Genomic DNA, 13,960 nt, shown 5'->3' with positions numbered 1-13,960 from the left:
GCTCCATGAAACCATAAGCTATGGGCCCAGGGAAAGAGCTTTCCATAAGTTGCCTATCCAAAGTCTGATCTCTGTCCTTCCTTGATAAAAGCTTGAATTTTAAAAGCTCTATCGTGGAAAAAGTCTATATCTCAGACTCCTTTGTAATATGAAGTCTATCTGATACAGTTTCTGCCACTGAGATAAATAGAAGTCATAAATGGGAAGTTTCTCGGAAAGTTTTGTTTTTGTAATAAGTGCTACTGCTACTCCCTTCTTCCTTGTGATTTTCCTCTTATTCTTCCTGCCTTGAAAATGGATGGGAGGCTGGAAGTGGAGCAATCATTTTGTGGCCATAAAAATAAAAGCAAGTAGGAGCCTGGGACATTTATATCATCATGGAACCTGGATTAACTCCAAATTGATGTTTTATGAGAAAAAAAAAACATTATTTAGTTAAGTATTGTAATAGAATTTCTTTCACAGTCAAATGAAATACCTTGCCTCCTCATCATTTTTTTTGTTGTTTTTTGTTTTTTTTTTCTCATCATTTTATTAAGCCAAACCATTTTCAGAACTAAATCAATCATATGTGAAAGGCCACACTGCACATACACAGTGACTAAGTACTACTAATTTAATCTGTGTGTTTCAAGGAACCAGAAAATCTAATATAGTAGGGTCTGTATTTGTGAGATATGACTTAACATATATATGTGTGGTGTATAAATGTATACATTTAAACCTTTACTGAATCATGTTTCTTCCTATTTATATGTTCAGTGCCTGAAATCACCAATTCAATTACGTATTATAGAGTTGTAAGCTTTAACCTTAAAAATGAATGTTTTGTTCATAATAAATTTTGTTTATAATTCCATAAGAATACAATGGATCTGTTTAAAAAGTTACTCATTGCAGTAAATAGCTCAGAGCAACATAGTTCAACTAGAAACAGTGCATTCTATACAGTAAACGCTTTCTTTGTACCCACCTCTTCTCACTTTTCTAGAGGGCTGCTCTATTTCAGATGGACAAGATAGTTGTGGACAGAAAGATAAAGGAAAAAGTAAAAAAGAACATTTAAGGGGTAGTGGACTAACAGAGATGAGGGTCTCTGTAGAAGGCCTCTGAACATGGAATGTCACCACTTATGGCCAGAGACTATTATAAAATGTTGAACACATGAACTGAAGACTTTTTCGAGTGACAACACGAATGAGTGTTATGGATGGGTCTGAAACCCTACATCCTAGACTCCAATCCAATGTTGCTCTGTGCAATTGTGCAGAGTCTCAATACCCTCATTATCAAGGAAGACATATATATCTCAATAGCTTTATATAACATTTTGACTAATTATGAGTGTAAATTGTATTTCAGTATGTGTGCTTACATTTGTGGACATTTTGTTCTTACAGCTTCACTGGCCCACAGGAATTGTAGTTTAATGGAAATAGGGTTGGGCCTAGGAGACAGAAAACCTGGTTGGCATCCTGGTTAAGCAGTAGATCTAGGTTGTATAATTTTGTGCATCTGTAAGCCTCCGTTTCCCCATCAGAAAAATAGAAATAATACACATCTTACAGTGTGTTATGAAGCTTTTATAAAATAGCATAGTTGTCCCACAGGACTCCCCAGCATATTTGAAGAGATGAAAGATAGAAGCATCAGACAGTAGTTTGACCAAAATGATATGGGTTAGCAGGGGTCTCAGGCTTGAATACATACTAATTCATGCAGGTTAATAAAATGGTGTGAAGTAGGCAAGTAAAGCTATGGTGATTTTACAGAGTACTGGCCCTGAGGGTCACAAACCTTTGAAGCTCCAACTGATTGTTGCTATGCAAAAACATAGGCTTAGATTTTCTGATTTTTAAAGAGATGCCAGGAACATGGGTGTTCATGTGTAAAACCTTGTTTTCAAAATGATGGCAAATATTCAGAATGTTAAAATATTCTCAAAGCAAACAACGTAAAAAAAAAACGCAAAAAAAAAAAAAAAAAAAAAGCAAACAACGTAACCATGGATGTAGCTAGTGTGTGGGTTTCAGTGAATTTTAAGGGAAGGCTTTAATTTTTCTTTTCTTCTGGCTGAAGTGTAAGTCCTGTTGGCTGAAAAAACTCTTAACAATTATCTGAGGTTCTTATCTTCAACACAACTTCCTCATTTATCTTACAAGTAAACAGGATCTACTGGGAAAAAAAAAATCTGGCAGAGTTTTGAGTGCAGACAGCTGCTAACAAACAGGAGAGCTCAGCCCAACCTAAAGGTGTTGAGAGAAAGTTGCATTATTTCATCTGGAACAATGAATGGACCAAGGAGATATTGGCTGTGTGTGTGAAGTAAGGATGATTGTGACCAGAAAGTGGCGAAAAAATTTTATTTATTTATTTTTTTTAAGATTTTATTTATTCACTCATGACAGACATGGAGAGAAAGAGAGGCAGAGACACAGGCAGAGGGAGAAGCAGGCTCCATGCAGGGAGCCAGACTTGGGACTCCATCCCGGGACTCCAGGATCACGCCCTGGGCCAAAGGTGGCGCTGAACTGCTGGGCCATTGGGGCTGCCTGAAAATGAACATTTAAAATAAGTCATCTAGAATAGGCTTTCTGGAGCAGCATCAGAAAAAAAACTTCTTCTTCTTCTTTTTTTTTTTTTTTAACCTACTGTCCAGCGTCTTTTAGTTTGAAATCCTCAGGTATAGGGATCCCTGGGTGGCTCAGCGGTTTAGCGCCTGCCTTTGGCTCAGGGCATGATCCTGGACTCTCAGGATCAAGTCCCACATTAGGCTCCCTGCATGGAGCCTGCTTCTCCTTCTGCCCGTGTCTCTGCCTCTGTGTGTGTGTGTGTGTCTCTCATGAATAAATAAGTAAAATCTTAAAAAAATAAATAAAAATTTTAAAAATGCTTGTTAAAAAAAAAAAAAAGAAAGAAATCCTCAGGTATAGGATCAATCATAGTCAGTATTGTCAGGTCCTTGTGAATATGAAGCACTTCATTGAAATCTTATTGTCAGAACATTTTGGTCCTGATCTCTATTTTTTGTTTTAGTTTTTGGAGCATCATCTCCGGGGAGGAGTTTTCTCTGCTGTTGCTTCATCCTAGTGAGAGAAGCCACATACTTATGCTGAGGTGGGATTTGACAAACATTTCTTGAAACATAAGTTAAATCTATTAGAATTAACTATTAGAAAATTCAAATTTCCCATAGTGTGGAGTTATTTATTACAGAGGAGATTGGAGCAATTATGTGGTGGGAAGTACAATTGCCAAAAAAAGAAAAAAAAAAGAAAAGAAATCAGACCTCTTGCATTCTGACTTTGTTCTAGGCCTTATGCTAATTGATCTCTTGTGGTAATTTCATTCAGGTATGTAGATTTCTGGGCCCTTTCCAATTCAACAGAAGAAACTCTGTGTGTAAGCTGCTTATTTCTTTCCTCATAAATGATAGGTGAAGGGCTCAATAAAAAAGAAAAAAGAAAAAAAACTTTCTGTTGTCTGGATAAATAATTTATATTATATATCTATATATTATATATCACATTACATATCCATATATATTATGTATCTACATATCTATCATATCTATATATTATCTGTATTATCTATGTATTACTATGTTATCTATATATTACTATGTATTATCTGTGTATATCTATTATATTTTACATTATACATTTATATATTATATAGATAGATACTGCATCTCTATCTGTATCTTTACGTTTTCATTGAATTCTCCCACTTGGGTTTTTTTTTCCTCTTGCAAAAGCTCTTTGTATTGATGGTTTTACTCTATATTAGGGTTCAGATAGAGTAGTGGCTAAACTCTGAAGTTGAACTTTCTGGATTTAAATCCTGTTTTTCTAAACCTCAACATCCTGACCTATAAAATGGGGATAACTAATAAGATACATCATAGATTATTAGTATTACATTAAATAGTACTTAATATAATAGTAACTATTGTTATTATTAAACTAGGTATTGCCTAAATTTTACATATATGGAAGGCAGCTGTGCTCACCACTATACAACTAATGTTAAATTTTACAGATGTGGAAATAAGGAACTATAATAACAAAGTACAACAGTCTTAAAAGACTTTTAATTTTTCTTCAGACGCAGTACCTCTCATGGGAACTTATAGATTCTTGTTCTTTTACTCCTAGTTAAGGAATAGAATTTCCACCAAGAACATATAATGTTCCTGTTCATCATGATGCCAGAACCAGGCTAATGGAGCCCTGGGTTTCTTGGTTATATCATGTGATTTGGCTAAAAATGCATAAAATATAGATGTAATAAGTGCACATTCTCAGGTGCAGAACCAAAATACCAAAGAGAATCTTTCATGTTGCTAGGACTGCTGGGCAAGACAATAGGATGAAAATCTTAGTTTAGGGCAGCCTGGGTGGCTCAGTGGTTTAGCGCCACCTTCAGCCCAGGGCGTGATCCTGGAGACCCGGGATCGAGTCCCACGTCGGGCTCCCTGCATGGAGCCTGCTTCTCCCTCTGCCTGTGTCTCTGCCTCTCTCTCTCTCTCTCTCTCTGTCTCTCATGAATATATAAATAAAATCTTAAAAAAAAAAAAAGAAAGAAAATCATAGTTTCAAGTACCAGGCTCTCAAAACGTATTTAATGGTGGATAAAAACAACACTACTAGGCATACCTGTTTCAAATTTTTTCATTTCGAAAAAAAAAATTCTAGAAAATGCTTTCACAGGGGTTAACATCTCTGCAAGTAGACAGCCTGACTGGCAGCCAGTGTCTCTCCAAAATTTCAGAATAGAATTATTATTTTCCAAACTGACCCACCTTTAAAAAGAAAGAGCTTATAACCTCTAAGCAAACATGGAGCTAAAAGAGGAGAGGGAACTGGACCAGGAGAAAAGTCAAGATCACATTTCCTTCTTCAGCTCAGCTAGTTGTCCTGTGATGAGGTGTAATATCTCTTTGAGCTTCATTTTCTGTGCTTCCTTTGAATATAATCATATTAAAATGCTTGCTTTCCATCTCAGTTGCTTTTCCAGATGTGATCGTGTACATGAGATAGTGATTGTAGAAGCTTAGTAAATGGTAGAATTAATAAAAATAAGGAATTTTTAATATTTCAGCCACAGCTTGGAAAAAATGAAATAAAGGCTTGCTAGGTTAAATTATTATTCTAATGGCATAAGATTCTATAGACATTATTAAGGGGCATAAATTGAATTACTATTTCTATTTCATTAAAAAATTAATACCTATTTTATTTTTATTTCTGATGCTTTAAACCTCAAAGGTATTTGAGCTTTATTATGAGTGAAACAGTATTCCTTTTTTTTTTTGCATTTTATTTTATTTTTTATTTTTTTATTTTTTATAAATATATTTTTTATTGGTGTTCAATTTGCCAACATATAGAATAACACCCAGTGCTCATCCCATCAAGTGCCCCCCTCAGTGCCTGTCACCCAGTCACCTCCACCCCCCACCCACCTCCCTTTCTACCACCCCTAGTTCGTTTCCCAGAGTTAGGAGTCTCTCATGTTCTGTCTCCCTTTCTGATATTTCCCACTCATTTTTTTCTCCTTTCCCCTTTATTCCCTTTCACTATTTTTTATATTCCTCAAATGAATGAGACCATATAATGTTTGTCCTTCTCCGATTGACTTATTTCACTCAGCATATTGCCCTCCAGTTCCATCCACGTCGAAGCAAATGGTGGGTATTTGCCGTGAAACAGTATTCCTATAGGAAATATAATGTTAATAGATAAGTAAAAGAAATAGTATGAAATAGGAAGAAATAACTTCAAACATTGAGACTTTAAATTTCCTTAAATTTTAAAAATTCTTACTAAGCTAAGAATCTTATTTTACTAAAATCTCCCCATAGAGCTTAATAGATATTTCATGTGATATTTTAATAAAGACTTGATGTCGTTCAGGAGAAGCAGAATTAAGGAATGTTTGCACCTATAGTTTTCAGCAGTCTCTCCGTGTTCCTTAGTATTTTGTGTCAACTTTCTGTGGCTGCCACATTTTAAAAGGTCTTCTGAAGGCAAAATTATTTCTACTAAGAAGATTAGGAAAATGATCATGAGAAAGGAGATTTTGGTTTTTTGTTTTGTTTTGTTTTGTTTTTGAGAAAGGAGATTTTGATTAAATCCTTAAAAGATGAAAAAGTCTGAGAGATGAATAGCATATCAGAGGAGGACACACTAAGTGCCAACCATAAAGTACAGATAACTTAAGTATTCTGACACTCATAGGAGATTTCTATCATTGGTTGCATTGTTCTTACCTGTCTTTATCTGTCTTAGACTTAAGAATTATATATAATTCAGTATGTCTTGTTGTTGCCTGGTTACATGGGCATTTGACATGTACTAAAATTTTCTTTTATGTAACAGAATGCAAATATTATCTGAATTAAGATACTTTTAAAAATAATATTTCTAATTGAGACATCTTTTTCATCTTTAAGAAAAATGAAAAAAACAAAAAAACAAACAAAAAAAAAACTCAGAGTCCACAAAAGCTCCAGGAATAGGTAAAGTAGATGGTAGGCCCATGGTCCTCTCAGCTGAATATTAATTCACTCTGGACTATATTAGGCCTTCCAAAACCCAACTCATTACACTCATAATCCTCTCAAGGGTAAAAGTCAAGGTTTGGTTTTGAGTCCTTTGAAACTTCTTAAAATGTTATTTACTCAAAGCGCCAAGCAGAATGGTCCCAGCCCTGTCCTTCCCTAAAGCTTGTTATTTGTAAGATGTTTGGACATTTCCTACAATACATATGAGGTTTGGACTCTCAAATAGATTTACTGCCTCATTTATCTTTCCAGAACTCAAACAGATCCCAAAAGAATAAATACAAATTTATGTAGAAGTGTTATCAGGGCCTACTTGTAGATCCAGATGCATTGATGTGTACAATATCTTGAGTCTCACTGGAAGATGTTTGTATATTCTTTTATAGCTTCATAAATGACCCTTCTTTCATAAATGACCCATTCAAAAATACCTTTTGATCTTATCTTCTAAGATAAAATCAAGATCTTATCTTCCAAAAACCTCTCCCCAAAAGACCTGTGCCTGAGAACAGAAATTACACCATTTCCTATGGGTAAGGCATGCTTCCCTTTAACAAACAGATGTCACAGTAAGTTGTATTCTGTGTATTTACTTCTTAGAATTTTTGCTTCTGTTATTGATTGATCAGCTGCTTTCTGATTAGGCAATTCCCCAAGCATGGATTTGTGTGGAGTGAGCATAGACAGGTACAGGTATGCAGCAAACAGCTGGCGTGGGGGAGGCTAGTGCTGTATGGGGCTAACTAAATTCAGGAGTACCTGGCAGACATGTGGAAGATACCCTAAGAAAGAATGACAGAAAACTAAGAGCAATTTTCAGTATGTAAAAGATAAATCTCTACTTTTAAAACTCTCTGGGATTACTGAGTCTTTGGATGCCATTTATAAATGTTTTTTAATACTTTAAAAATAGTGTGGAGTTAGCTAGCTTTTGGTTGTATTTACAAGAACAACCTAAAAAGCCCAGTTAACCCAAAGCCACTTCCTTTGCTAAAGTTCACATTGTACTTTTGATATAAGTATGCAGAGATTCATGGGAATGCTCATTGACCTTCAGAGCTAGAACATAGAGGAGTTGTAAAAGGAGTTGTACATAGGAAACTGAAAACCTTTGTTATCCTAATTGAGAAGCTGATTTGTTATATTTTCTTTCAATTGCAGTTCCTGGCAGTGAATGACCTTATAAGGGACCACAATCTGCTGTGGGACTGCCCTCCTCCTCCCACACCATAAATGCATGCTCTCTGGGGCTCTCAAGCACTCAGGTGTTCTGGGTTTTCTCTCTCTCTCTCTCTCTCTCTCTCTCTCTTTGTAGGCTGCCCCCGTAAAGTCAGTTGCTGCTATGTTGATGTATGTTGCTGTCATGTTTGAGTACCTTGGGATATGGACATCTTTATTTGGAAAAGAAACATAAGTCATAAAAGCACCAACAGAATTTGGGGAAAGAATTAGTTATTAAATAATTCCCAAATGAAATACTCTTTCTAATGATGACAAAATTTATTTATTTACTGTGGCATTTTTATTTATTTATTTATTTTTTAAATAAATTTATTTTTTATTGGTGTTCAATTTGTCAACATACAGAATAACACCCAGTGCTCATCCTGTCAAGTGCCCACCTCAGTGCCCGCCACCCATTCACCCCCACCCCCGCCCACCTCCCCTTCCGCCACCCCTAGTTCGTTTCCCAGAGTTAGGAGTCTTTCATGTTCTGTCTCCCTTACTGATATTTCCCACACATTTCTTCTCCCTTCCCTTATATTCCCTTTCACTATTATTTATATTCCCCACATGAATGAGAACATACACTGTTTGTCCTTCTCCGATTGACTTACTTCACTCAGCATAATACCCTCCAGGTCCATCCACGTTGAAGCAAATGGTGGGTATTTGTCGTTTCTAATGGCTCAGTAATATTCCATTGTATACATAAACCACATCTTCTTTATCCATTCATCTTTTGATGGACACTACTGTGGCATTTTTAATGTGATACTACATGTTTAATATTTTTTCAAGTTCTAGGTTTTCTTTTTTCATTCAATAGTCTTTCCTAATTTTCTTATTTATTTAACATCTTCTAATGAAATAGTCAAATGATGGTAGTTATCCTACTTAAAGGAAATATCTTAATCCCCTTCCTTCTGGCTAAATTAACTTCACTGTAGTTTTCATGAGTTTCTCAAATAGAAACTTAAGCATGTTTTCTGTTTTCATTGATTTTTTCATTGCCTTTGTTCTCCAAAGACCCTGAAGAAAGTTTGCTACTATGAGAATTTTCATGCATTAACTTTGTATTTTGTTTTGTTTTGTTTTGTTTTGTTTTGTCATGCAGTAACTTTGACCTGATATTTTCTTTTTAGTCAACCTGTCCAACTACAAAAGACCCCTCCACACTAGATCCTTTTGACAGTCTCCAGACAGACACTAGCCTGTCTCTGTTCTGAACCCTTAACACTGGAATTGAATGAAGCCTGTGATTTAAGACTTATTTATAATATGGCTTAATTTTCCTTGACTTTTTCTCATGTATACAATATTCTTCATTGGTAATAAGACCATGATTGAAATGTGAGTAGATCTTACCTCCTAGTTAGATACCCTTTTAAATTCTTAAATGACACATAAAGGAGCTCAGTACATATTGGTTAATGCCCGAGGCAACAGGAAGGAACATTCCTTCCTGATATTTTCAGGTTCTTATTTATTCTGAAGAAATGTTTTTTATTTCATTCCCTCCCAATTATTTTAAGTCAATTTAGTCTTTATTCATTAAAATAGAATTCTATTTTAATGATTATTGATGGAATCAAGCATTTAGATGATAACCTAAATCTTTTCTCTTTTTTTTCCCTCCATCATGGTCACTTTGGGAAGACAATGAAGTTTCATTCTGCTTCCAGGCCTACTAAATCATGCTTTGAAATATTTCAAAACAAAATGTATATTATAGAGCTCATTTTTCTATTCATCCCACTAAGTTTCTAAGTTTTGTACAAATTAGTAATGAGAGATGTAGGTAAGATGTAAAATTCCAAAACTGATAAACTATTTATTAAACTTTGTTCTGACTTTTGTTTTTTTTTAAAGATTTTTATTTATTTATTCATGAGAAACAACACACAGAGAGAGAGAGACAGACAGACACAGAGACACAGGCAGAGGGAGAAGCAGGCTCCACACAGGGAGCCTGACGTGGGACTCGACCCCCCGTCTCCAGGATCACGCCCTGGGCCAAAGGCAGGCGCTAAACCGCTGAGCCACCCAGGCTGCCCTGTTCTGACTTTTGTTTCTGTTTTTTCCTCCCCTTTACCTCAGAGAGTAAAAAAGGATTCCACATCTTTACCAGTGAGTAGGCTAAAGGTCATTACTAATGGAGCAGAAATGCCTACTTCTATCATTTTTTAATTAAGTTTTGATTTTAATCCCAGTGTAGTTAATATACAGTATTACAAGTGTACAATATAGTGATTCAACAATTCCATACAATATCCAGTGCTCATGAGGACAAGTGCCCTCTTTAATCCTCATCCACTTAGTTCATCCATCCCTCCCATCCCCTCTGGTAACCATCAGTTTGTTCTGGATAGTTAAGAGTCTGTTTCTTGGTTTGTCTCTCCCTCTTTTGTCCCCCTTTGCTCATTTGTTTCTTAAATTCCACGCATGAGTAAAATCATATGGTGTTTGTCTTTCTCTGACTGACTTATTTCACTTAGCATCATACTGTTTCCATATCTTCACTATTGTAAATAATGCTGCTATAAACATGGGAGTGCACGCATCCCTTTGAATTAGTGTTTTTGGGGACACCTGGGTGGCTCAGTGGTTGAGCATCTGCCATTTGCTCAGAGTGTGATCCCGGAGTCCCGGGATCGAGTCCCACATTGGGCTCTCTGCATAGAGCCTGCTTTTCCTTCTGCCTGTGTCTCTGCCTCTCTCTCTGTGTCTCTCACAAATAAATAAATCTTTAAAAAAATGAATTAGTGTTTTGTATTTTGGAGGAAAGTCATTTGCAAATGACATATCTGATAAAGGGTTAGTATCCAAAGTATAGAGAAAGCGTATACAACTCAACACCCAAAAACAAATAATCCAATTAAAAAATAGGCAGAAGACATTTCTCCAAAGAGGATATCCAGATGGCCAACAGATACATGAAAAGTTACTCAATATCACTCATTATCAGACAAATGCAAATCAAAGCTACAATGAGATGTCACCTAACACCACCTTCAGAATAGCTAAAATAAAAAACACAAGAAACAGCAAGTGTTGGCAAGGATGTCAAGAAACAGGAATCCTCGTGCACTGTTGGTGGGAATGCAAACTTGGTACAGTCACTCTGGAAAACAGTATGGAGGTTCCTCAAAAAGTTAAAAATTGTACTATCATTTATTTTGAGAAAAAAGATGAGAAGAAGCTAATTGTGCCCCAAACAACTCTCTATCTTCAGAAATATGAGAAATTCATTTCAAGTTTTTCATAAATCCATATCTTAAGGCATAAAATAGGTAACAAATTATAATTACATTATAGTTATAGCATAATAACATCATAGTACTAACTGCAATGGAAGGTTAAATTCACTACGTCAATTCCACGTGAATACCCACAATTTACCAACTTCTCTGTCAGCTGAAAACCCACATCTGTTGGAGGCTCTACCAAACAGTAATGTTCTGTGGTTGACGACAAATCATTGCCTGGCTGCAACTCCTACATTAATGTCCTCTATGACGTTGGAGGAGTCATACACTCTCTTAAATCTCAGATTATCTATTTGCACAATGAGATGGTGGAACTAATTTGTTTGTTCACATGTTTATCATTGCTGACCCCTCTGAGAAGTTAATGAAAGCGATGGAAAAATCATGTACACACAGACACTAAAGTATACACATCTGTTGAAATTTAAGCTCCCTCAAATCTTGTCCTTGGACCACAGATAAAGAAGCCATGGACCAAATTGTTTTTAGAGGCCTGTGTAACTCTAACATCTTATGACTCTCTGCTCTATTTTTGTTTTAAATTGTCTTAAACAGTATACTGAGAGAGAAAAAAGGAATAAGTGTATAACATAAGCAACAAATCTGGGTATTAACTATGAATTTCAATACTAGATTATTAGCTTGGAATGTTGTGATAAGCAATTTGATATGCAGAAATAAAATGTATCAGTAATGATACCACATTTTAATAGCAATATTTAAGTGATAAATTGCTATTTATTACAAGATGAATTGATTTATACATCTTCTAGAGGTACATATTCTTCTCATTTCATTAAAAAATTCCATATAGAAAAATAAACTGATTCAAGGAACAGACTGAAACATGACTTCCAAATTATTACAAAAGACACTATTAATTTAACACACATATTTTGAAGATGATTTTTAAATGAGTAATTTTTATATTTAGCATACATATTGTTAAAATATTCAGTTGAAAAAATATTCAGTTGAAATTATTTTACAATTAAGTTTGATTTAATCAATAAAATAAACTTCCATATTTTTGTTTGAACAGTTTATCCTTGAAGTATGATTTGAAGCAATTTAATTATTATTTTGAGCAGTCAAAACAATGGGTCTGAATATAGCTAAAAAGAATTAAAATGCAAATTAACATTTTGAATTGTCATGTCAAATTCAATCATAAGAAAGTATAATGGAAAAGATACTTTGCTTTTCAGAACCAGGGTTTTATTAAAAGGAAGTGGTATAGAGGAGATGGAAAGAAGGACAAAAGAAAAACTATATTTGCATGTTGAACAAAAACTGCTTTTTAAAAGATAGTTAAAATTTACTGAAAATAGAGTACAGAAAATGATAAGGAAATATACATTAGATTTTGTAAGTATCACAAATCAAAGTATCACTATTTTAATATTCATTAGTATTAAATTCTATTGCTATCCAATTTTATAATTAAATGAGTAAAATTAGGGTTGTCATTTTGTGAAATTTTTGTAAATACCATAAATTACTTTAGATTATTAACAGATGTATAGGAAATAAAGAGACTAAATGTTTCTTGCATTTTTCAGAAATTAAGTGGAAATACATAAGTTAAAGAGGTTAAAGAAAGACAAAACTAAGAATTTACTGAATAAATTCAATAAAAATCTATTAAAAGTTAGATAAAATCACTGTTGTCCAGACTTCCAAAATTTTTGCGATACATGTATATCCTGTTCGCTCATCTTTTAGGTAAGGAAAATGAAGTTCAGAGAGGTTAGGTAACTCCAGCTCAGTAAGAAGTATTAGAGTACAGTTTAGAACTGAAATTTTTTCCTTTAATCATCTAGTATCTTTCTCCTATATTTTAGCCTTCATTGATAACTTTTATTGTTTTTTGTAAAAGTTACTTAGGTACATTTTTTCTAGATTGTTTATGTACATGAGTTTGCCCTTATGCATGCATGCTTGTACACAGAATTAAGAGTAGACATTTCCTAATCCCAGGATAATTTCAATGTAAGCCCTGCTTACTTAGAGATAACATGGGATAGCAATAAGTTAAAGAAAGCTCCATGATGTATGTAATTTAACTCTATGCAAAAAGGTTTTTAAAAATATAAAAATTATGTGAATAGCTTCCAAATATAAGTTCAGTATTTTCTTAGTTCTTAGAAGAAAGAAAGTGAGCAGACTTAAGGTCCACAGAGGATCCCCTTCTCCAGAAGGGATTCCACATAAACTGCCTTAGTGTCTTTTGCTTAGTGACCAAGATGAATTTATTAATGTTATATACCTTCATTGTAAAATATATGCTGTAACTTTTAATGATTTTAGACTGTTCTTACCATTACTTAGGAGAATTATAATTGTATAGTGTTTTATAATGTGTAAAGGAATTTTATAGACATCTCATTTAAACATTAAAACTTTTGTTGAAATATTCTTTGCTTAATAGGTGAAGACACTGAGGTTCAGAATTGAAAATAGATTACAAAGATCACAAAGCATTATTTTAGAGAAGTGACACACCTATTCTTTAAAATTGAGTGAAGTAATGCTGTTTATTTTACTACCTGTATTTGAGTGCTATTAACAACCATCTGAAATTGATGGTCAGGCTATTTCTGTTTGAGTGACTCACAGATATGCATGCTTTGGTTTACTAGCTATATATTCTTACCTGTATATCTTAACCTTCTATCAACCAGGTTATTATTTTTTATTTTCTAGAAATTCTTAGTGATGGATGGCTCAGTCAGTTAAGGTCTGACTTCAGCTCAAGTCATGATCTCAGGGTCCTAGGATAGAGCCCCACGTTGGGCTCTCTGCTCAGCAGGAAGTTTGCTTCTCCTTCTCCCTCTGCCCCTCCCTCCTGCTTGTGCTTGCATGGATGCACTCTCTATCTCTCTCCCAAATAAATAAATAA

Source organism: Canis lupus, chromosome 21 (assembly GCF_003254725.2).
Source record: "Canis lupus dingo isolate Sandy chromosome 21, ASM325472v2, whole genome shotgun sequence".
In the NCBI taxonomy this organism is placed as follows: domain Eukaryota; kingdom Metazoa; phylum Chordata; class Mammalia; order Carnivora; family Canidae; genus Canis; species Canis lupus.
Note: the sequence above shows the minus strand (reverse complement) of the source record.